This window comes from Podarcis liolepis (genome assembly GCF_965112155.1).
Source record: "Podarcis liolepis genome assembly, chromosome: 6".
Lineage (NCBI taxonomy): Eukaryota > Metazoa > Chordata > Lepidosauria > Squamata > Lacertidae > Podarcis > Podarcis liolepis.
The window spans coordinates 71,392,904-71,417,543 of NC_139559.1; the positions used below are offsets into that span (position 1 = coordinate 71,392,904).

The 24,640-nt window shown below is 42.2% G+C and overlaps 1 long non-coding RNA gene across 1 annotated transcript; it reads right to left on the minus strand.

Moving 5' to 3' along the window:
• Positions 1 to 1,741: 1,741 nt before the first annotated feature.
• On the minus strand, positions 1,742 to 11,959 carry LOC310709324. Its single transcript, XR_014527465.1, has 3 exons — positions 11,588 to 11,959; positions 11,021 to 11,268; positions 1,742 to 1,854 (listed from the first exon to the last, which is right to left on the minus strand). It is a non-coding gene; the product is annotated as an uncharacterized lncRNA (long non-coding RNA).
• Between the last annotated feature and the right edge of the window lie 12,681 nt (positions 11,960 to 24,640).

Genomic DNA, 24,640 nt, shown 5'->3' on the forward strand with positions numbered 1-24,640 from the left:
ATAAATGGCCATTTGTAGAAATTTCAGGGATCTGATCTAGCAAGATTCAAACCAAAAACCAGGAGAATTTAATTTAGCCATTGATTGTTTTATTTTCCATAGATGTTTGTACCAAATCTCAAAAGAATGCACTTCCTTAATATGTTTACTCATCCTTCTGCTGTGGAAGGGACACACATGGAAGAGTCCTTGTGAAACTGTACAATTGTGATTTTCCCTTCTCGCCCCCACCCCACCGCCAGTTAAACAGCTCTGTCAAATCAGCTGATGCATCAATAAAAGCCTACAGTTTCACTTCACTGATAAACCAGACTGCAACATCGCTTGCCAGAAACCCTGTCCTATGAACAATCCAAACAAAGGAATCCTTTCAGATTCACAGAATCCTTCAGTATTCACCTTCTGCCACCTTTGATACCACAGATCTTTTCTATAACATCATATTCTTAAATGGAACTTTTGTACCAAGGCCCATATCCTAGAAATGCACACAAAAGCTATACAGGCTACAGAGCCTTCATGATAATCAAAATGGATATTTAAGATTTCTGCTTTATATGTTCATCCTTGACATGGGCTGAATGGAAATCTACTTTGCAGAGAACCCTGTTTTCTAATATGTTTTACCTTTGCCCACATATTGTCAGCTTCGTACATCTCAAGTTGAAACAGAAAAACCAAGATGTCATTATACTAGGAAAAATAAAGTAGCTTGCTCTGCTGAGAGGACAAATTCCTTTCCAGATTAAGTCTCCTGGCCCTCCTTTCCTTAAACTCGCAGCTCTCTCCAATTTATACTACACCTCTGAAAGTTGTTAGAAGCTGATCCAGACATGACTCTGAAGCCACCATCTGTGCAGACTCTGAGAAGTCTAGTTCATTACTAGTTCTAAAAAAGAAAGGAGATCTCTTGGCCAGCCCAGAATAATCTGAGGAATCAGGGGCTAAGGCAGGACTAAGGAATTTGTGCCCCTCCTTGTTCTCCAGTTCCAACTCCCATCAGCTCCAGCCAGCAGGACCATTGGTCATTGAAGATGGAAGGTGTAGTACAATGGAGAAAGTTTATTTGTACAGATGTCTGGTGCTGGTTAGTGCTGGCTCTGCCTCCATAAAGGAAGCAGAGGAGCTACACCTGTGAAATATTTGGGCCAACAGTTCAAAATGAATCTTCACTGTGGCAGCTGCCCTGGTGAAAGGAACCCCCTATGGTTCTTCCTCTTTCCTTGTAATAATGTAACCATGAAGAACCAATAAAAAAAAGAGAGTTGTGGATTCTGAGTTTATTCAGTTACTCTCAATCCTTTTTATTGCTGGGTTGCAATTTGGACCAGGAAGTCTGCAACTGGGAATCTCTTGGGGACCTTCAAAGGAGTTTCCACTATATCCAGAGATAAGCGGTACGTGGCTTATTTTTTATGCAGGTAGCATCTTCTTCTCTCATCTGCTTTTCCCCTGTCTAGAAATTTTCCTTAATACAGCCTTCACTAATCTGGTACTCCCCAGATGTTTTGAACTACAACTCCCATCAGGTAGCTCGGTCACATCATGCTGGGGATGATGGGAGTTGTAGACCAAAAAATCTGGCAGGCATCAGGGCAGCCATAGGTAGTCTTTCCCTACAAGCCTCTATGTGCAAATTCTTCCTTTCTCCTCTCAGGAAACAGGACATTACTTACCAGAGTCCGCTTGCTATGACGTTTCCCATAAGTTAGGTGGGTGGGGTTGCCTCCTGTGGCTGTTGCAAGGAGATAAATCAGGGATGTGATGTTTAGAAGGGGTGTTGGTGGGCACAACCAGTTTTTCCAGAGGTGGGGTGTCTCTTATCTTGCCTTGTAATATCACAGAGCCTTTGAGCTGTGAAGATGAAATAGACAATATGTGCATAAGTGTGAGTGTGTTCTAGGATAATGCCAGCTTACATGTTTCCAGGGATTGTGCATGGATTCTAAAACCTTCCCATATACAGATAGTGCCTGAACATTGAGCACAGCACAAAACTCCTTGGACAAACACTGTGCTTTCCTCTGATTCTTCTATCATCTCTGATGGTCAGGGCAGAGAGATGAAGGGGAGAGAACAGAGGTGAGCAGTTCCTATGAGGGGGCACAAAGTGGATAAAGGCAAAATTAGAGAAGAGGAGGGAATCGAGGTGGTATTCCAGTAATTTGCTTCATGTCGAAGATGTAAGAAATTACCTAAATCGTGATTCTTTTAATTGTACTAGAAGCAATTACTGCATTTATAAAAAGATCAGTTCTCGCTTAAGAAAAAGGTTTGGAACGCTTGAACAAACGAGGCTGAGACTACCCTAATTATATGTATCTATATATTTTCCGAAGGCACATGAAGCTTAAGTCGAAAACTGAATTATTGTACCTTAAGTCAACAATCTCCAGCCTACAACGCTGAAAACCAAACCTGGAGCCAGTCCTGGCATCCGCCGTAACTACTTGAATTATAGATCTGGAGTGAGCTCTTATATATATGGGGAGCCAAAGTATGCTAGTGGCGAAGGAGAATTCTGTTTATTGAGATATACACTAGCAACCTAAGGAAGCAGTATTGCAGTGGAAATGAGTCTAAATTACTTGTAGAGAAGCCTGACATATTTCCAAGTAATAAAAATGTTACACCCTTGCACTCTAAATAAAATCTTAGTTGCTGTTGACAGTTGGTATGAAATCCCAGTCAGAAATACCAAGCTGCGAAAATAAGGCCTAACTTTTGTTGTTGTTGTTATTATTATTGTTGATACATCTGGCATCCAATCATGAAAGACAATGTCCGTGTCACTCGGATGGCCCCCGGGCATTCACTATATCTACATCGAGGTTAAACATCTATGTGAAGATGTGACAGCACACCTTATAAAAGATATTATTGAGTAATATAGACTTTCTGTAATAACCAAAGAGTAAAGAATATAGCTTTTTAAAGGTCTCCCCATGGCTGATCTCATGACTCAAAGATGAGACACTGTGCTGCAAGCTAAGTAATAAAATCTGGTGGAGACTCTGGGCTAGCTTGTGACAAATCATATCAAAGTATTATTAAAGAAGGAACTTGAGACCCAAGACTATTATTGATTCTTGACAGAATTTCTTATAAATAAGTGTTGCAATCTGATCCTGGGCTAGCCAAGGTCCTGGTAGAATTCCACCTATTTACAGGGCAGGTTGCAAAACAGTGCCATTATATTACTGAAAGATGAAAGGAGCACATTTGGCTGCAGAGACAGGGAGCGCTGCCAGAGGGAGGCCAGAGACAGTCGCTGCCACAATGGCCCCAGAGGGTGAGACGGGAAAGGGGAAAAGTGATGGCATTTGTTGGCCCAAATCCCAGGAGCAAAGCATCAGGCAGGCTTTGAAGCCTTCACAGAAGTCTTCGTCAGGTAGCATGGGAAAGGAATGTATTACTCAACTTGGTCTAGAAAAAACTTTGTGGCAAATGCGAGTTTTAGAAAACACACACACACACACACAGCTAAGACCTACAGGTTACAACCCACCTGGAACCCTTCCTCACACCAGTTGAACACATTATTTTGCAAAGGGGATTTGAAAATAGCTAGTTGCAGAGTGGTCTGCTGCTAAGAGACAAGTCCCCTCTTAGGAATTGGCTAAAACAAGATTGCCAGCAATTGTGTGTTCCTGCGACAACCTGTGGATCAAGTAAAAATAATGGACAAGATATGCACAAACTGTCTTCTTTCTAAGCTAAAAGGCAGCATCAAAGACTACGGTCAGAAAAGGAAGCACATCAAAGAGAAGGGATGCTCCATTCTCTTGCTATTTTCCCAGTCAAAATGTGGGTGAGGTGATTCATGGGGTGAGGTGTGGGAAATAGGGATAAGTATCCTTCCCCCTATTGGGAGAAAAACAATTAGAGGTGGACACTTTGGAGCAGGCAAAGGAGAGGAGCAGAAATAAGTAAGGAGCTTGTTCCTTCCCCTGCCCCCGCCACGATTTCTTTGCTGAAATTGCCAGCTCCCCACAGCCATTTTCAGGGTTTCTTTGTTTTTAAACTCAACTCATGCATCTTTCGTGTATGGCCTTGTGCTATTTCACAATGTGAGTGGGAGAATCAAATATATGTGCGGGGTGATCCAAATCTCTCTCTGTGGGAAGGGCTGTAGCTCAGTGAAAGAGCATCTGTTTTGTATGGAGGTAGGGCTGAGAAAGATCCCTTCTCCAAAGAGCCTGGAGGGGCACTGCCATTCCATGGAGACAATACTGAGCTGGAGAGACCAAAGGTCCTTTGATCCTATGAAAGCATGCAGGGAGAAAGGTTCTAGACCAACCTGACACACTAGCTTCCTAGAAGGATCTTTGGTTCTTCAGTTTTTAAATACAGAAGCATTTAAACATGTGATCTAGCCTCAACATGTGTACTGTTCTCCTTAGACTGTTCTATGTGCTTTTCCAGAACACAGTGAGTTGGATTCACAAGCCTCCAGCTTAGAGCTGATCTATGGGTTCAATCCAGACTTAGTCGCTTAGAGGAAACCTCCCAAAATCAATGGGAAGTAAGTGGACCTCCTTTAAACATGACTAGGCCTGGATCCAGCCCAGAGACCATCTGAAGGCCTGAAACAGACCCTCTGAGTGTCCCTATTTTCCAGGGACAGTCCCAGATTTACAGAAGCCACCCCGGTTTCTGATTTGATCCTAGAATGTCCTGCTTTTCCTTTGGATGTCCCTATTTTCATCGGAGAAATGTTGGAGGGTATGGGTTATGTGATCCTCAAGCCAAGGAGATAAGTAACTTTGCAACCATTAGAAGACATTTGAAGGCAGCCCTGTATAGGGAACTTTTTTATTTAAAAAAATGTTTAATGTTTTATTATGTTTTTATATATGTTGGAAGCCATCCAGAGCGGCTGGGGCAACCCAGTCAGATGGGCCAGGTATATTATAATAAAAATTACTACTACAGTGGTACTTCAGGTTACATACGCTTCAGGTTACATATGCTTCAGGTTACAGACTCCGCTAACCCAGAAATAGTGCTTCAGGTTAAGAACTTTGCTTCAGGATGAGAACAGAAATCATGGTCCGGTGGTGCGGCAGCAGCGGGAGGCCCCATTAGCTTCAGGTTAAGAACAGTTTCAGGTTAAGTACGGACCTCTGGAACGAATTAAGTACTTAACCTGAGGTACCACTGTACTACTACTACTACTACTACTACTACTACTACTACTACTGAATAGGATGTCCCTATTTTCACCAGAGAAATGTTGGAAGGGTATGCTGAACAGTACATTTAGTGGTATACATTGGAGCAAGAAGAGGCATAAGAACATGAAAACATAAGATCAGCCCTTCTGTATCAGACAAAGGCCTGTCAAGTGTAGCATCCTCTTCCTCACAGAGGGCAACCACATGACATTAGGAAGCCCACAAGCAATTGCTGTCACTGCCCAACAATTGGAATTCAGAAGCACATTGCTGCCAATTCTGGAGGTAGCCATTGATGTCACTATTCAATTTCCATTTTGTGTTCCTGAAAGGAGTAGTAAGAAAGGGTTTTTGTGCGTCTTTCCTTCCTAATATGCCTTATTAACTTTAGACTGCTGTTTAAGATGGGGGGAGGGGGGAGCGTGTTTTCCCCAGTGCTTATAACTGTGCTGTGAACGTGTTAGTGGAATGAATCTGTGACCCTTTAGAAAACTAAGGACACACCTCCATTAGTGTCCATATTGCTGCACTGAAGAGGCTGATACAGTCAACTGAAATGACAGGGTGATAAATATAAAACCACTATCATCAATAAGACTGGAATGTAAAAGCACTTAGTTTCAGCCTAAGTAACTCCCAGAAAGTTTGGTTTCAAGAACCAATGCATCATCCATCACGACTCTACCTTCTGTTGACAAAGTAATTGTAAGATATCTAGAATGGAGGTTCAATATGAACTGACATTTTTGAAAGGAGGAATTGTGTGCTGCACTTACTCATTAAATGTATTTTCCTTCACTAAAGATGTTTCCTTTTTTAGTTTATGTATGAATAACTTTAGTTAAAGTTCCCTTGACACACTGACTTTGCTTTGAATAGCACCTTATATTCATTAACATAAAACCTGAAAGAAAATAATTTTAATGCAGCTTTTTTAACACTTCAAAAGCCTTTAACAAATTGATCGAGCACAATTATGTATTCCAAAGGGAATTATAAAGAGATCACAGAAAGGTTGAAAAGTTCTGGTTAAAGGAGAGATAAAAATATTCCTAAGTAGAAACAGGCATGCTGTGCTGGAACTTTAATGCTTACCAAATTGTAAAAGTAATAAAATTATTTCAGAATGTCAAAGTTTGTAGCCCAAGTATGATCTGGCTGATGATAAGTAGCAAAGACAAGGTACTTGGAGGTTAGAAAGCAATTTAGGTTGAAGTTTGGCTAGCCAATGAGGGCACCATGAAACCAAAGTTCGGCACTTCTCGTTGATTTAAGTGTTGAAGTTAAGTGTGTGTTTACATCCCTCTCGCTGAAATAGATGGTACCTAAAAGTGTTTCATTCAGGTGGATTGGGCCCTAATTGTACTACAATTTGTCACTGCAAAGCAGAGCAATTATCATTGCTTTTAAGGCTTATATCAATATGCAAGTCCAGGTATTTGCATGATATGTTAAGTGTGCTCTCTAAGCATGGATATCCTGACTTTATCAAAAGATGTAACAGAATTTTAACTAGTCTCAAAGGCTTTGTGATGTTGCGTTCCTATTGGGGCTCTGATATTTCAGTATTATAAAAGCTGTGCCACAATAGACGACAGAGAATTAAATACCAAGGAGAAACAAGCCATTTGGTGGATTGTTTACTTATCGGTACTTCTTTGCCCTTCAGTTTGGAATGGACAAATCTCAATTTTAGTTTTGCTTCAGTTCTGATTACCAGTCTTTAGCTCACCACATGTCAGTATCAGTGTATGTGTGTGAGTTTTTAAAAAAGGTCTCATGAAAATTCATGAGCATTTTAGTGACATTTCTCCTAACTCACACATTTTTGTATGCACTTTTGCCTAATTTACATTTTTTTGCCACCAATTTTCCCATATATCATGCATTTTTATGTTATTTTCACTCATGTATGCATACATTATTCTAAAGGAAACATTTTCGTATACCCTTTTTAAATATAAATAGTTTTATTGACTTTCCAATATCATTCCAATAACAGTCTCATTGTAACAATGCCAATTTTATCCAATTAATACAATTATTAAAGACCAATTATTAATATACCAAATTATAGCTAAAGTAGCCTCCTCACAGCTAGATTTGATGGCTCCCTCTTTATTATTATTATTTTCTGCTTTCCAAAATCTTAATAATTTCAGTTACATTCCCTTCAAGATAATAATCCCTTATACAACAGCTACAATCTTATGGTTTCCATTCGTGTTAATATATTAAGTAATCTATAAAGTTTCAAGTGAGGTACTTAGTCTGTAATCATTATTCTTCCCTGCATGTGGCAATTCCCCCTCCCCAGCGATGCTGACCCAACCCTATATGGTATTGTGTCCATATATACTTGTATACACTTTTTGGTTGGAGAAACGCCTCACAAAATATAGAGAAGTGCAAATTTTCCATGTTTTGGTTCCCGCATTGTTTCAAATGTGTGTGTTAGCTATAGTGAACCAACCAGAATGTCTCCCTCATCCCTCTCTTCAGTAAAAGCCTCATCTTGGCTTGCACAATTTAAACACACGGGGGGGGGGGGAATGGAAATCATACAGATAAATATATTGTGTATGTGAACTACCACTTTTTTGGGGTAGAATTTCATTACAACTACTTGGCTTTAATTTATTTTCTGGTGGTGTCCCAGGTTTCCCTCTCTTTTCCTGGATTCCTTTTTGGATTATGTAAGTCTAATTTCTAACTCATCCCAACTGGCAGTCTGGGGATATGGATACAACTTGGTACCCCCTCCCTCCCTTCCTATATTAGCAGGTGACTGCACTCTTCCACTGTAGAAGTACTAGGTGTCTTGGGAGAAGATGGCCAGATTGAGCTTTCATTTACTTCCTCTCAGTCCTTCTGAGTCCACCTTCTTCTGGATTGACTATTCTCTAAATACAGTGGTACCTTGGGTTACAAACACTTCGGGTTATAGACTCTGCTAACCCGGAAGTAGTACCTCAGGTTAAGAACTTTACGTCAGGATGAGAACAGAAATCGCGAGGTGGTGGCACAGTGGTAGCGGGAGGTCCCATTAGCTAAAGTGGTACCTCAGGTTAAGAACGGTTTCAGGTTAAGAACGGACCTCTGGAATGAATTAAGTTCATAACCAGAGATACCACTGTAATAGCCTTTCAGAGGACCCAGTTTTGGAGTGAAGGGGAAATAGTAAAGCACAGTACATACATACTTACATACATACATACTGTATTTTTTTGTGTATAAGACACCCCCATGTATAAGATGCCCCTACTTTTGGGAACTCCAAATTAAGAAAATGGGGGGGGGGGTTGCCAAAGTTGTTGAACTTTTTGTGAGGAAGATTGCCCAGATTTGTTGAGCTTTTTTAGAGAGAGGAATGCCCCGAAAATCACTCACCCGATGCTGCCAATCACAAGCGTCTGCCCGCTTGCCACCAACAGCCACCAATCACCCCCCCAATCGCCGCTGACAACCAAACGTCCGCCCCGCATAGCTGCAACCAAACGCCTGCCCTGTGTATAAGACGCCCCCAATTTTTAACATTGTTTTAGAGTAAAAAAAACCTCATCTTATACACAGAAAAGTACATACATAATTTTATTTGTATGCCACCTATCCATAGTTCAAACCATGCTCCAAATGGCTTACAACATGAAAAAATACATAATTACAACACAACAAAAGTAGCCATAAACAATAAATAATGTATCAAAAAATACATAGCCAAATTGAACGGTTTCCACATAAATCATAATCATATCTAAAATAAAGATACAATATTATAATATCAATAACAGCAGCAACCCCCAACCAACGAAACACCCTAAACAATATCCCAACCGAAGGGTCTGTTCAGCAGCTTTTGTAGCTGGAGTCAGTCAGGGTCCTGCCCTCACAGGCCAGCAGGGTAGGGAGAAGGTCTTCAGGAGTCACAGCCAAATACTTAGGACAGGCATAGGCAAACCCGGCCCTCCAGATGTTTTGGGACTACAACTCCCATCATCCCTAGCTAACAGGACCAGTGGTTAGAGATGATGGGAATTGTAGTCTCAAAGCATCTGGAGGGCCGAGTTTGCCTATGCCTGACTTAGGGACAGTGTTGTCCTTTGATGTTTGTAATAATAATAATAATAATAATAATAATAATAATAATAATAATAATAGGTGTTTTGTTCGTAAAAAAGAAAAATGTGTAGAAAGAAAGAGTAGCAAAACCCAGACACTAGTAGGAATGGAAAAAGTGAAGCACATCAATCCGAGATTTTTTATCTAGTTGCTTTAGAAGGGCACTTTTGTTTCAGCAGCAGATGAAAGTCTGAAGCTGCAACCCTACATTTACTCACTAACCTAGGAGCCAGTCCCATTCAGCTCAATGGGCCTTGCTTCTCCAGAAACATGCATATGATTGCACTGTTACACAATGGCTGCTTTCCCAGTCACGGGGTGGGCGGCTATTGCAGCCTCGTCATGGCAAGCTCGGATCCCCCTGGAGCAATGCTGGGGCTAGGCAGCCATCAGCTGAGAATTCCCTGGCCGCCGCTCTGATTGGCGGTCTTTCCCACCTTCTGAACATTTGAATCCTGGGCCAATCCAGTTGCTGTGAGTGGGCGTGGCTTCGGTAAGCTTTGTACTTACAGAAATAACGCATGAGCCAAAGCCCAGTCATCCTTTGAAATGTGCGTTTCTCCCAATTTCACCATGCAGCTCTTGAGCCAAGTAATGTGTAAAAAAGTGCACGTTAGGGGAAAGCATGCATAAAATGCATATATTAGTGGAAATAACATACAGTGGTACCTTGGGTTAAGAACTTAATTCATTCCGGAGGCCCGTTCTTAACCTGAAACTGTTCTTAACCTGAAGCACCTCTTTAGCTAATGGGGCCTCCTGCTGCTGCCGCACCGCCAGAGCCCGATTTCTGTTCTCATCCTGAAGCAAAGTTCTTAACCCGAGGTACTATTTCTGGGTTAGCGGAGTCTGTAACCTGAAGCGCATGTAACCTGAAGTGTATGTAACCCGAGGTACCACTGTACAGTCAAACCTTGATTGTCGAACCTAATCCGTTCTGGAAGCCCATTTGGCTTCTGAAATGTTCGACGACCAACTTGTGACTTCCAGTTGGTTGCAGAAGATTCCTGCACTCAAGCGGAAGCCATGTCGATGTCGGATGTTCGGCTTCCAGAAAACATTCAAAAACCGGAGCATTTCCTCCTGGGTTTTCGGTGTGAACATTGCACTGCAAAAATTGCACGCAAAAATGCAACTGCTGATCAGTTTCCATGAGGACTTTTTTCTTTTAAGCTAGCTGATATGGGAATGTGGAGAGATGAACTCAAGATTGGAAAGAAGAAGAAACTGAAATGGACAATATCGCCCGTCCCTAAGATCAAGAGCCCACTCTGAGAAGGATTCCCAGTCATAGAGAGGCTTCCATGTACAATCAGCTAAATGCATATAGAAGCCCCCCTCTCACCTCCAAGCTAAATGGGCAAAGATCTGAAGAGAAGCCCACCCACACTTATGGGGAAAGGGCTTATGTGTGCCTTCCTTCCTCACTGGACTGCTGTAGACTGAATGCATGCTCCTAAGCATGAACTCTGAAAGCAAATAAAGAAGGATATTTTTAACATTGAATATGGGAGAAAGGTCTCATTGTCCTCAGACAAAGGCTTAGGAGAATAATTTACTGTGGCCAGGAACATAACTAATTTGTTTAAGCCCCAATGAGTTCACTAGGGTTTGGTACCACTGTGGCTAATGGTCTAATTTTAGCTCTTCCTTTGTTGGATGCAGTGAACTAATTGCTGTGTCCATACAACAATATAATCTACAAGGGTATGTTTTGTGTTTACCTCATGAGCTGAATGTACACTTCATCCTCTCCTACAGGCTTAGGATGGGTTGAAACAGTTGTGGCTCTCTTACAGCCAGATGTTCTTTGAAGATCTGAGACTCTCGAGATAACACGCACACTTCTGTCTTCCAGTGGTTTTAGCCTTGGCAGAAGTCTTTGTCAAATGTTTATTCATGGACATCATTTGCCGAATAATGCTGCCATAGCTCTTTTTACGCCCAGGATCTGTGACTTAATGCAAGCATTCTGCTCTTGAGAAATAGAGACACAAGAAGTAGAGCTCAATAAAATATCAAAAGAAGACATTTCAACATAAAAACTCTTCACAGAAGCATAATATACTGTTTCAATAGCTCCTTGTTCCTACACTCCTTATTTTTCTTGGAATTCATCTCAAACTTTGCAAGAGAAAGGGGAATTATATTGTCATCTTTAAAGGAAATCTCTCCATGGGTGGCCTTGCGTACTTAATCTGGCCTTGCAGTCATCAGCAAATTATCTCTAGAATGCCCCATGAAATTACTCTTTCCCCCTTTTGGAGTGGGATTCAGTGGAGACACTCAACTAAGCAATCTTCTAAGCCCCACTGGAGTCAACCAATCAGACGCATACAGGAACACAGCAACCTTGGGTCGTATCCAGTGCTGCATGTGCTGTGTTCTGTTTACAGAGTGGGACTTCCCCTTCCTCTCCTCTCCCTGCATACCCTCAAAACCTTCCCTGTCTGGAGTTGATTTTGAGGGTGCATGGAGCGCTGCAGGAGAGAGGAAGAGATGGGACAGTTCTTTCACAGCAGTCTGATGTGCTAGCAGAGCAACAGAGTTGGATAAGCTTCCTTGTTTTCTATCCAAGGTGAGCACAGATAGATGCAGTGACACCAGGGAGACAGTGGGTGTGGCGATTAACCTATGAGAGATTGCTGGAGGTGAAATAGTTGCCCAGGGGGGTGGAGTCAGTGGGGAGTTGTTGGTTTGTGGGTTGGCTAGTTGGGAAAGGCAGTTGGAGAAGCAGTTGGCAGGCAGTTGGTAATAGAGAGACAGTTAGGGCAGTGGGTTCTTGAGTGTGGGGAGGTAGAAGAGATAGAGAGAGGAAAACAAGACTAAGAAAGTAAAGAGCAACAACGTTTGGAATGCCGTAAAAGTTTGTTTGTGTCTGAAATAAAATACACTCTTCTTTATTAATTGAGAACCTGACTGAGACTGAAGTGATTTTACCAGGGAGGACCTGGTTGGTGGCAGCGGATTAGTGGTGTACGGGTCAATAGTCTGTGAGACGACCGGGGGCTCCATACGAACGCCACAGTGGGTTCTTCTGCGTGGGCCCAAGAGACGTTTTGCTGCCTGTGGTGAAGGGCAAGATGGCACCCCTGCTTCACCCCTGCTTCTTGTTCTGACCTTTAAAGGTTTTGACCTTTAAAGCCCTATGCGGCCTAGGATCCACGTACCTATGGGACCGCCTCTCCTGGTAGGTCCCGCGGAGGACCTTAAGGTCCACAAATGACAACACCTTGGAGGTTGCAAGTCGCAAGGTGGTTAGATTGGTCACAACTAGAGCCAGGGCCTTTTCAGTACTGGCCCCGACTTGGTGGAACGCTCTATCACAAGAGACTAGGGCCCTGCGGGACTTGACATCTTTCCGCAGGGCCTGCAAGACAGAGCCATTCCACCTGGTCTTTGGTTTGGACTCAGTCTGACCCTTGTGGTTTTGATCTATGGGCTACTATTAAAATGAGGCTGAATTTTAAATTATATTTTAACCTGTATTTTAAATTGTTGTTTTTTTTAATTGTAATTTTACTGGTGTTAGCTGCCCTGAGCCTGGCTCTGGCCAAGGAGGGCGGGGTATAAATAAAAAGTTATTTATTTATTTATTTATTTATTTATTTATTTATTTATTGTCTAGAAGATGGATAAGGTGGCAAACCTCACTTTGCCACTGGTGACAGTCCAGTGTCCTCCACCACACTTGAGGGCAGCTAGCCAATTCAGGGGCCACAGGGCACACAGTTCTTCCCCACAAGACTGCCATGCCATTCCTTTTCTGCATGTGCCACCTGAGGCAGCCATCTCACGCTGCCTACTGACAGAGGAAGGCCATGGTCCATGACCATAATGCCCTGATAGTGGGCTTCTGAGGTGCATCAGTCTAACTCTTCCTGAAAACCAAGTCCTGGAAGAGATCAACTTAGGCCTGACAAAGGAAGACAAGCCAAACATTATTTCATGTTTAACCAGACCTCTTTTTTTGCTTACCTTCAAAGCATTAAGTGTCCACAGCATGGGCACCTTGCACGTACCTATTTGTGAGAGCTAGTTTGGTGGGCAAATAGTGTTAGTCTTGGGACATCTGGATCCCATTTCCTGCTCTTCCTTGAATTCTCTGGGCAATCAAGAGGTTCAGTTTCTCATCTGTAAAAAAGGATCACTAAAAACACCTACCTTGCCAAGCACATCCAGCCTACCTTGGGAAATATCTCCTTCCATACAATCTGGCTTGGAAATGTAACCCTAGAGCCCTTTCAAAAATGGTGTGAATTATTGTTATTATGAAATCACTTGATCTGCACTTCTCGAACTAAGGTTGAGATTGGGATGTTGTCATCCTTTGGATTTTGAACGTCTTCAAATTTTGGCTGCTGCTTGTGGCTTCAAAAAGCTGTGTGAGTGTGTTTTTAATGCACATTTTGAAGGAAAATCTATTTAGAAATGTGTATTTTGTGGAAAACCTAGGTTAGAAATGCATATTTAAATATGAATTTCTGGACAGATTTTTCTTTTTTTAAAGCATTGCAAGCTAACGAAGAAACAATATAGAACAGATTTATATGCAGACTGATCCATCCATCCCTAATTTCACCAAGCATTAAGGATCCCACAAAGCTTTCAGTGAGTGCAAGTGAAATAGACCTTTTCTTCCCTACACTGCCAAGCCATCTCAAATCTTCATCCTTACCTCATTTCACCTTGCTTTTTGAATCATCAACAGCATGTCTGTTGGTACTTGGACTTTATTTTGTGTCTACTTAGCTCCAGACCCAAAGAGCAGTCTTTAATCCCAGGCTGCCAGGAGCGAGCAGGTCACTTGGATATTGGTAGACAACCAGAGACAAGCCAAACAGCTAAGAACCATAAAATAGATAAATATTAATTTACAGCAACCACTGGCCTTTACAATAAAAATTGTAAAAAGAGGTGCGGGGGCAGACTTTTGCACCCACTGATTTTCCATGAGACAAAAAAACCCCACCCTTGTACCCATTTTCATTTAATTTATTTAAAATTGCCCTGAGCAAACACCATTAAAAAAAATAAAAAGACAAACCTCCAATAAACAGGACAAGAATGGATTTAAAATAGTCATCTAACAGCCAGCCTTCATCCATGCATACTTCTAATTCAATCTGAATCTGTCTTGCCCAGTTTTATCCTCATTTCTTTCTTTCTTCAATTCCAGAATGAACATATATAGAAAGAGACACACCTCCCCTTTTAAAGGGCTGTTTTTCTTTCTGAATCATGTATGGAATGCGCCTTCTGACTCCATTCTGTGTAAATAATGTGTAGAATAATCTAAGTACCATCATGGCTTTGACAGCAGAAGCCTTGTGATGAATAAGACCTTATGTGGGATTATTATATGACATTTCCAAACAAAATTATATTTATGAGTCATATACAATTGCATTACATTCTCCTGTTGCAGTGGATTTGTGCATTTAGCAAATGCTTTAGGAAAGATCGCTGTCTGGAATCCGGAGGGCTCCATCCCAAGGGGCAGGGGAGAATGATCATACTTACAAAATTGTGGACATAATCAATTTGCACATTTAGAGGATTTGTTTTCAGGGGCCCAATGTTGCCGCATCTACATTTTAATGAATCCCGTGGATCACATCTATGCTACATCCAAAGGTTTCATACATGGTTCCAGGATGGGGTCTTTAGGGACATGATGTAACAACTTTGCTGAAGTGAGGCAGACCTGAATCTGGTCAGCGTCTCTTTGAGAAGCCGCCTGAGAAACTTATTTGTGCCGCCTTGAATTCCACTGTGGAGGAAAGATGAGACACATAGGATGGACCATCTGCTTGTATAAAAATTTGCCTTGGAGCATGGTACCTAAAGGACCACATTTCCCCCCTATGAGCCCACCCAAGGTCATGTTTCTGTGCCTTCATCATCTCAGATACAGTGGGTAGTGATAAGAGGCTGATGACCATCCCCCTCTAAATATACAAACATTTGAAAGAATGCATGGGCAGGATTCCAGGGCTGTGCAGGCTAGTCCTACTACCCGGTCAATGAATCACCCTAGCCACCATGCTTCCTGCCACAGAAACAACACAAAACATCCAGCACTTTGAATTGTGCTCAGAAATGGAACAGAAGGGAAATGAAGACCAAACAACAGGGCCATGGTAGTTGGGATGCGTCCAAGGAAATGGGGGCAATTTGAAGGCCCCCAGCTGGCTCCAGCCCACTGGCTGGCAGCCGGGTGATCTCCAGTCCTTCGAGCAGCATGTAACTGCGACCTGAGCTTCAGAAGACTTCAGAAGCTGGGCATGCAAGCCAGCAGAGATAAGAACTCTTCGCAAAAGAAGGGCAGAGAGAGGCTGTGTAAAGCGTATTTACAGGCATTTTATTCAGCATCAGGACAAAGGAAAAACATGTCTGCTCCCCTTCGTGTCAAAGCAAACAGCATAAACAAAAGCTATACACACAACGGAAGTTCCCAGCAGGCTGTGCTGGAATGTAAACAAACATGTGACATACAACAATCCACATGTCTGTTCCTCTTAAGGTGGAACGGAATATCATAAGAGTAGCTAGGGGGTGGCGAGGTGGGCCCCTGCCAGGGTTGCAAAACTGGCAAAACTGGCTTTTAAAATATGTCCATAAATATGTATATAAACAAAAATATTGATTATTGCCTCATAAGAAAAGGTTTTAGATAGAAGGTGAACTGAATGGGTGGAGGTGGCGGGATTGGAGGAGAGGTGGAAAGAAGAGCTAATTTGTCTGTGACTAGGGGGCGCAATCTGGATGGTTCTGCCAGGGGCGCAAGGTCACCTAGCTACAGCTCTGCCAAACAACATCACAATCACATGCTTTTGCGGAACAGGTCCCAGCCATACAAGTCAGATTTTGCACAGTTGACATTTCCAATCACTTTTCAGAAGCGGACCCACATAGAGTCTGTTGCAGTAATCTAACTTGGAGGTAGGTGACCTAGTGTGAGGCTTCAGGGAATCCTATCCCTCCCACAGTGGCAACAAAGAAGCAGATAAAAAAGAAGAGTTCTTACCAATGAATTTATTCAATAATCACATTGAGAGACAAAGGAATGCGGTCTCTCTCTAGATAATGGCGTTGCTCCAAGTAATGTCCCATCCGCTCAGTCTCCATGATACTATGTCACCCCTGAGACAGCTGATCTGTGCTTTCTGCCTCTGAGCTTTCTGTTCTACTACTCTCAATGCACACCTGGTCCTAGGAGAGGAGGGCGGTCAGAAATGCTTCCCAGAGACACTGAGTCTGTCAGCTGTCTCTCCCCTGATGCTTCTTCTTCCTGCTGCTCTCCCAATATTTCCTAGCTTCCCCCCTCTGCAGCCTCTGAACTATGACCTTCTGCAAACCGCTGTTCTAAATCTATACTGTCCTCCTCTTCTCGGAAAGGGGCAGGAAGAGGGGAGGCGGTTCTTACCATTCCTCCTCAGTCCAGTCCCTGACACCAAGGCATGTGCAACTATGGCCAGATCTGCCTTTCCCAGCAAAAGTGGACCTTCCATAAGTTGCGCTATGGGTCAGTTGTAGCATTGCTTGTCATACTGATTTCCAGGAATGGATGACCTTCTGCAAACTGTGATGTGGGTCACTTGAAGCCTTGTGAGTCAAAGTAATGACAGGAAAAGCCATCCTTGATTATCCTTTCATTGCATGTCTTCCATGCAAAGGGGTCATGCCCTTGGATTTTTGTAAAAGCAGCAATCTTAGAGTGCGATGGCCAGTGCCGTGGTTGAGTATAGAGGACATGAATTGAGTTTTTCCTAGGGATGGAGGAGTCAAACTTATCTAATGCTCACTTCCCCCAATGCGGCAGTGCATCAGCCAAAAAAATGTGTACAGAAATGTGTGTATTAGGGGAACTTGTATTCAAAAATGCACATATCAGTGAAAATCACACACAAAAATGCATGGTATCAGGAAGAATTGTTTTTAGAAAATGTCTATATTAGGCAAAATGTAATAAAAAGGATAGATTATGAAAAATTAATAGAATGTCTGTGAGGATTAAAAAAATAATTGCAAGCTGATGCAGAAATATGGAGAACTGAATTTAAATCTAGAAAAATGGAAAGGTGAGATAAGCCAGGATCCATTTATTCCTCAATACTAATATCCAAGAACCTGTGTCACCTTCATGGTTACAATACTATTGTACTACTGAAATTAGCTAAATATTTTACATTTTATGATATTCTGCCTGTGCAACCTACTTGTAATTGGCAATTTATCAACGAGTAAATGTCATTTGAATTACACCCGATTATGGACATTCATTCCGAAACACATGTTTCCAATAGCCATCCATCCTTCTTAACCTGTCCCCCTCCCCTCCCCACATCCCCGGAGCACTCTTTCCATAGCTGGGGGAGCTAGACTTCAACTCCCTTCACCAGTCCTGTGGCATGGAATCTTATGAGGAGCCTTTGTAAAAACACAGCCTCAGCTATGCCCAAATTCTCCCAAGTTTGAAAATGTTGACTTAACGCAAACAGCATTACCGACACTAATGAACACCACCGGCCCTTCGTTCCGTGCAGCCTGGTGTTTTCAGTGGAAAGGGAACATGTTCAGATAATGAAGAGGTTAAGTCTGATTGTAATTAGATTGTGGTATGCACAGTCATGTGGTTCGTAGTAAATTTTCCTTGATTAACTGGCCCTGTTTGTTAACATTAGCACTCTCTGTGTTGGCCGCGGAGACACACCATGGACCATTGCAAGATTAATGAAGGCAGGTACGCATGCTGATTAGATTGTGGCAGTTTAATAAACTCTCCTAACATTAAATTATTAAATGCATTCATGCTCATGCAGCCTATTCAATGGTCAGCTTGACCACCTATGTGCTAATATTGGGAATTTAAATGCAGGGGATGGAAGAAATACAGCCGTGTATGAGGTAATTAGCTCTCATGTCTGATAAATGGGGCAATACCTATGTGGATACATGTTTTAGCGCCTCACAAATAGGCCTTTCATTAACGGGAATCTTTGCTGGAAATTTTATGAAAGGTTTCGTTGTTGTTGTTGTTGTTGTTGTTGTTGTTGTTGTTGCATAAACCATCTGGCTAACAACTACAGCTGCTGTTTGGTTTAATAGCTAGTCAATTTAAAGACGACAGCAAAAAAGAAAAGAAAAAGAAAAAGAAAACAGAAACGTCACTCAGTTTAATGTTACGACAATTATGCTCCCCACAGTATTTCAGGCACCCAGTCGTGGAATGCTTCAAAGTCAATATATTATTTGGAAAATAACATATGAACTGTGAGGCGCTTGTGGTTGTTTGAGGGTGTTCTTCATTGCCCAAATTTGCTCTCTTTGCATATTCTGGTGGGGAGGGGCTGGCAAACCTTTCAAGAGCCAACCAAGGAAGTTGTTTAAAGTTTGACAGAAAGCACCAGGATTCAGTATTTAGTTGCTTCGCCAATAAATCCTGACACAGTCTAAACATGTCTCTGGAATGTGTGGGGAGTCACATTCCGCCTCGTCATGGGCAACGTGAATTGTATGTCAGCTGCTGTGTCACTTCATTTTAAAAGCAACATGCCAAGAGTGCAACGTCCGGATGAAACGTGAACTGTCGTGTCCTTTGATGCATTGTGCTTCGTCCTAAATGGCATCAGAACCAACGGAGTGAATCCATACCGCTGACAAGATGGTTATCTGCAAATAGCCCGTGACTCTTGGTTAGTCCCTTCCCTAGTTTGCTCAGCGGTACTGATTTGGACTGCTTTTCGTTCCTGATTACGGTTGGGCAAAATGTATGTTTTCTTTAGAATAGGAATGAGGAACCTATTTCAAAAGGCCGCTTTGCATTCTGGGCAGCTTTCTGAGGGCCACATACTAATGATGGGCATAGCAACAAATGTAAATTTTACTTTAGTACAGCAGTTTGGGGACGTGGGTGGCGCTGTGGGTTAAACCACAGAGCCTAGGTCGGCGGTTCGAATCCCCGTGATGGGGTGAGCTCCCATTGCTCGGTCCCTGCTCCTGCCCACCTAGCAGTTTGAAAGCACGTCAAAGTGCAAGTAGATAAATAGGTACCACTCCAGTAGGAAGGTAAACAGCATTTCCGTGTGCTGCTCTGGTTCGCCAGAAGCAGCTTAGTCCTGCTGACCTGTACACCGTACACTGGCTCCCTGGCCAATAAAGCAAGATGAGCGCCACAACCCCAGAGTCAGTAACGACTGGACCTAATGGTCAGGGGTCCCTTTACCTTTACCTTACAGCAGTTTCTACTCTCTCACAGACACCCCTCTCTTTTCCTCGATCCAAGCAAGCAAAGAGGTATTGTTATCACAGTTCAAAGAAGCATTCTAACCAGGCAAAAATATGAAAAGTTGTAGAGCAAGGCCTGGGTGTGGCATGGCTAGGGAGGTTCAGGGAGAGTCATGGCTCCTATGGGCATAAGGTTCCTTATCCCTGCTTTAGAAATTTAAGAATTAGTTTTATTTATTAGTTAGGGAGCAAGCCCCACTCAATGCAGCAGGATTAGCTAATGAGTGAATGTGCGTAGGATTGAACTGTACCTTCTCCATCAAAATTAACTTTGGTTGCGTCCCGCTCCAGCTCCAAACAGTTGTTGAGCAATATGGCGTCAGTTGTCAGCTGGCAAGAAGCCCCAGGGAGATCAGTGGGAGTTGTGTCCAAGTAAATAGTTTTTAGGATTGCTGTGTAAAGCACTCAGTTTCAGTAGGAACTCAAAGTGTTGCATGTTTTAGAAAGCAAGCAGTGCTATCACTTCATAGCACATTCAATGCCGTCTTGCATTTCACTTTTACCAAACACTCAGTTGAGTTTAACACTCAGATTTAGAAGGTGCTGGTGGCTACTTTGTTGAGGATAAAGGCACGCATTTGCTTTTGAATGAGAACTGAGCTCACATGCTTAAATCTCCATGCAATATACTGAAACCGTATCTCTTTAGTCTTTCATCTGGGCTAATGCAGGTGGGTACTTTTAGTTGTAAAGTTTTATTTGGAAACAAAAAAAAAAACTCCCTCTCCTTTGCTTCTGCACATATATAAAACAATAATTCTCTAATGATTTAATGAGCAGCACTTTCACTTCAATTAAAAATCAGTGGTTTGCTCAAGGTCTGCTTTAGGAAGATCTAATCAATTTGCAAAGAAAATCCACCATGGCTGGTACTTAACAGACAAGATCTGCCGTGATGCTGTGGTAAGAAAACTAGTGTACTAAAATGCAGTACAGACATCGCTCTACCGTACACTGCAGCTGTAATGGTATCTATTCATATGATAAGCTCAGTTCATGGGTGATTGCAGACTTGGGGTCCAGTTCCTCATGACTTCATGTAACCCAGCCTGTGCTGGAAACCTCAGCTACTGGAAACCTCAGGAGGGGACAGCGCTGTTGCTCTCAGGTCCTGCCTATCCTTTCCCCAAAGGCATATTGTTGGCCACTGTGAGAACAAGTTGCTAGACTAGACAATACGAAAACGGATATACAGTCATGCTTCAAAATTCGCATTTATTTGAATTTTGTGATGCCGTTCTCCAACCATTCGTTGTTTGCAAAAATGCATGTTAGGTAAAAGGATGCAAAACAATGAATATATTAATGCATATAACATACGGAAATGCATTATATTGCAAAAGGTGTGCACTAGTCAAAACTGCATACAAGAAGGTCTTTACCAGATAAATTGAAATGTTGAAGAATTTTCAAGAGGGGTTTTTTAAAGTCACAAATTGCTGCAGAAATGTAGAGAGCAGAATTTAAGACTGGAAAATGAAAAAGTGAAAGAAACTGAAAGGGACAGGTCCTTCTACCCCTGCTTTGAAGGCAGGTTGTTCCACAGTCCGGCAGTTTATATAAACAGAAAGTTCTTTCTAATACTTCATCAAATTGATTTTCCCCGCCCTCATAATTTGAACCCACTGCTTCAAATCTCACTCTCTGAAGCAACAGAAAATAAACTTTCATTTTTCAGTGGTACCTTGGTTTAAGAACAGCTTAGTTTATGAACAACTTGGATTAAGAATGCTGCAAACCCGGAAGTAGGTGTTTTGATTTGTGAACTTTGCCTTGGAAGCAGAACATGTTTTGCTTCCTGTTGAGTGTGTTCCATTTGTAAATTGAGTCCCCTGCTGCTATGGAAAAGCACGCCTTGGTTTAAGAACGCTTTGGTTTAAGACCAGACTTCCGGAACGGATTAAGTTCGTAAACCAAGGTACCACTGTACATGACAGCCCTTCCAATTTGACTATTTTATTGCTTCTTAATTGTCAGTTTTGTGGGCCAAACACCCCCAATTCAGCACATGGTAAACTATGGAACTTGCTCTGCAGAAGACAGAGAATTGAATGAATTCATGGCAAAGAAAGCTATCAATGGTGCTAGCAATGAAGTCTAGGCTGTCTCAGAGGCAGTTATGCTTCAGAATACCAGCTGCTATGAACTGCAGGAGGAGAGCGTGCTCATATGCTCAGGTCCTGCTAGCAAGTTTCCCATGGGCATTTGACTGGGGGCATTGTGAGAACATTGGCCTGGTCCAGCAAGCTGTTCTACCATCCTTCAACCTTCCCTTACAGGAATTGACCACTAGGTCCTTCACCTTCTCTGGATACATTCCAACCAATTGGTGAACACGTAGCTCTGTCCCTGGCTATGTAGTGGCAGCAAAGTGATGCACTCTCTCAATTTGCACATGCAACTACAGGTGAAGGTTTGTGCTCATAATGATTCCATCTGGGATTGCAAGATTCATACCCCAAGAGAATGTGGGTGCCTTGACAAATTGGATCAAAGTTGTTCACGGTGTGGCTTTGTCTATCATAGAAGCAACCAGTTTCCTCCATTAAAAGTCTGGTTAGGGGTTTGAACCTGGCAACCCTGCTTATATCACTTCAAAACAGAAGGGTGAGCTTAAATTTCCTAAAGGGCTCGATGGCTTGTTAATATTTGGAGGGGGGGCGGGAAGAGAGAGAGAAACATTCTGCACTTCCAGACTTCAGCAGGGCAGGTTGCTTAAACAATTTCTAAACAACTCAAAGGAAATTAGGGCAACTGCCTCAGTTCCTCCTTTTGCAATAACTCTGATGACAGACAATAAAGCTCCCCCAGATGTCATCCTAAATGGTACAGTGCACATTCATCTTACATATTTGTCTCCAGGACAGGTGGTAATAAATTTCTACTTCCTGGGTTTAATTTTGATGGCCTTAGACAGGCAGACAGGCATTTATTTCACCATGAATTCCTTTTGTCAGCAGTTCCAATTATTAGCTCTCTCCCCTCCCCTCCCAGTTTTACTAGAGCTAAGCATTAGTTCAACTCTGGCCATTGGTCCCCATAAAGGGCAGTTTCCTACGTTTCCCAAATCAGAGACCATAATTTTGAGCCTTGCCACACAGAGGTGATATGAAATCTTCCCCCCGCTGCCCCAGAAGAGCTTTGTGTAAATTACACGGTGGGGGAAAGCAACACAACACAACACAGCGGATCAGATTGGGAGACCTCGCTGAGATAAGTTAGGCGGAAAATTTGGCTGATGTTGCAGCCGCAGCTAAAATTCACAGAAGTACCGGGAAGTGAATGACATTGTGACTGCCCATGCAGTCTTGGCTAATTATAATTAATCCACACCGAGGGAACCCCAAGCCAGCATATCACAGCAGCAATTTCAGACTTTGGGTGCGCTTTAATGTTGGTGTGACAATTGGAATTAAAAATGTCTTTCATGATTAAAGTGTTAAATATTTACAAGGGGGAAGTTTCATTACTTGATGGCCGATGCCAGTATAAAGGCATGAATAAGGCTGAGGGTTTTTCCCCGCATTTACAGTGACCAAAATGATAAATATCAACTTACGGGACCACCTGCAATAGACAAGGCTCGATTTAGGGGTAGGCAACGTGGTGTACCAGGCTAGGGTGGAGACACCTACTTAGATGTAATAAATAGCACATGCAGTTCATCTTTGATTGTAAAACTGGCACCCCTGATGTAGACCCCTGATCTACTATGAAACTAATGAAGCTTAAGCTTCAGGGGCCCTAATCCTGGAGGGGCCCCAGTAGCACATTTAGTCCACATTGTCCAAAAGTTTTGGGTCAAGAAGACCCAATTTGAGCCGCAAGAATCAAATTGATTTTTTTATTGTATATTCTCTCCCCATGGCTATATTTCACTTTTAGAAAGAAACATGGGAGGTCGAATAGTGGAGCTCCTAGCATCACATTTAGTAGTTTGGGCCTGAGTCCCCATACGATCTTTCTCAGCGGGTGAATATAAATGATATAGCAAAATTGCTTTCAAGATACACCCCTGAAGATTTTTTCAGGTAAAGCGCCATAGCTCAGTTATAGAGCATCTGATTTGCAGGTGAGAAGGTCTCAGGTTCAGTCCCCAGCATCTCCAGATAGGATTGGAAGAAAACCTTGTATGAAATCCTGGAGAGATGCTGCCAACCAGTGTGGACAATGCTGAGGGACCAATGGTCTGGTTTAGTTTAAGGCAGCTTCCTGTGTTCCTATGCAGGACAAAGCAGTTTGGTGAAGAGAGGAGTAAATATTGCTCGAGATGATGATGATAATAATAATAATAATAATAATAATAATAATAATAATAATAATAATATTTTTATACCCCGCCCATCTGGCTGAGTTTCCCCAGCCACTCCGGATGGCTCCCAATCAAGTATTGAAAACAATACAGCGTTAAATATTAAAAACTTCCCTGAACAGGGCTGCCTTCAGATGTCTTTTAAAGATAGGATAGCTACTTATTTCCTTCACATCTGAAGGGAGGGTGTTCCACAGGGTGGGCGCCACTACCGAAAAGGCCCTCTGTCTGGTTCCCAGGAAGAAGGGCTCTTGTGAAGTAAACTAAAAATAAGATACTTTATTTTCTCTCTTTTTAAATTATGGAAAGTATATTGTCCTCATTCATTAACTCTGAACTTGAAAAGCAATACCCATCTTTCCCAGGCTTCTCCTTGAAAGAAAGATGCCTTTTTCCTTGTCTAATGTAATATAGAAATGCATAACATAAAAGTGTAGACCTGAAGCAGTATAGCTGATCAAATACCACACCAGGGCCATTAGAATGAAACTAAGTTGTTTATTAAAAAAACAAAGAGCTTTTTTTGGCTTAAAGTTTTACAGTTTAACCCTACGTCACTTCACCCCAATAAATTGCCGAAACTTTTGCACTGTGAAAGCTCTCGGGCTGCATTAATGGCTTTGTTTTGCAAATTAATTTAGATATTAAAAAATTATATTTTCAACTGAAATTGCCGTTACTCAGATTAAATATTAACCAAAAGCTGTCTTCTGCTTAAATAGAATTTAGCCTTTGAAGTGTT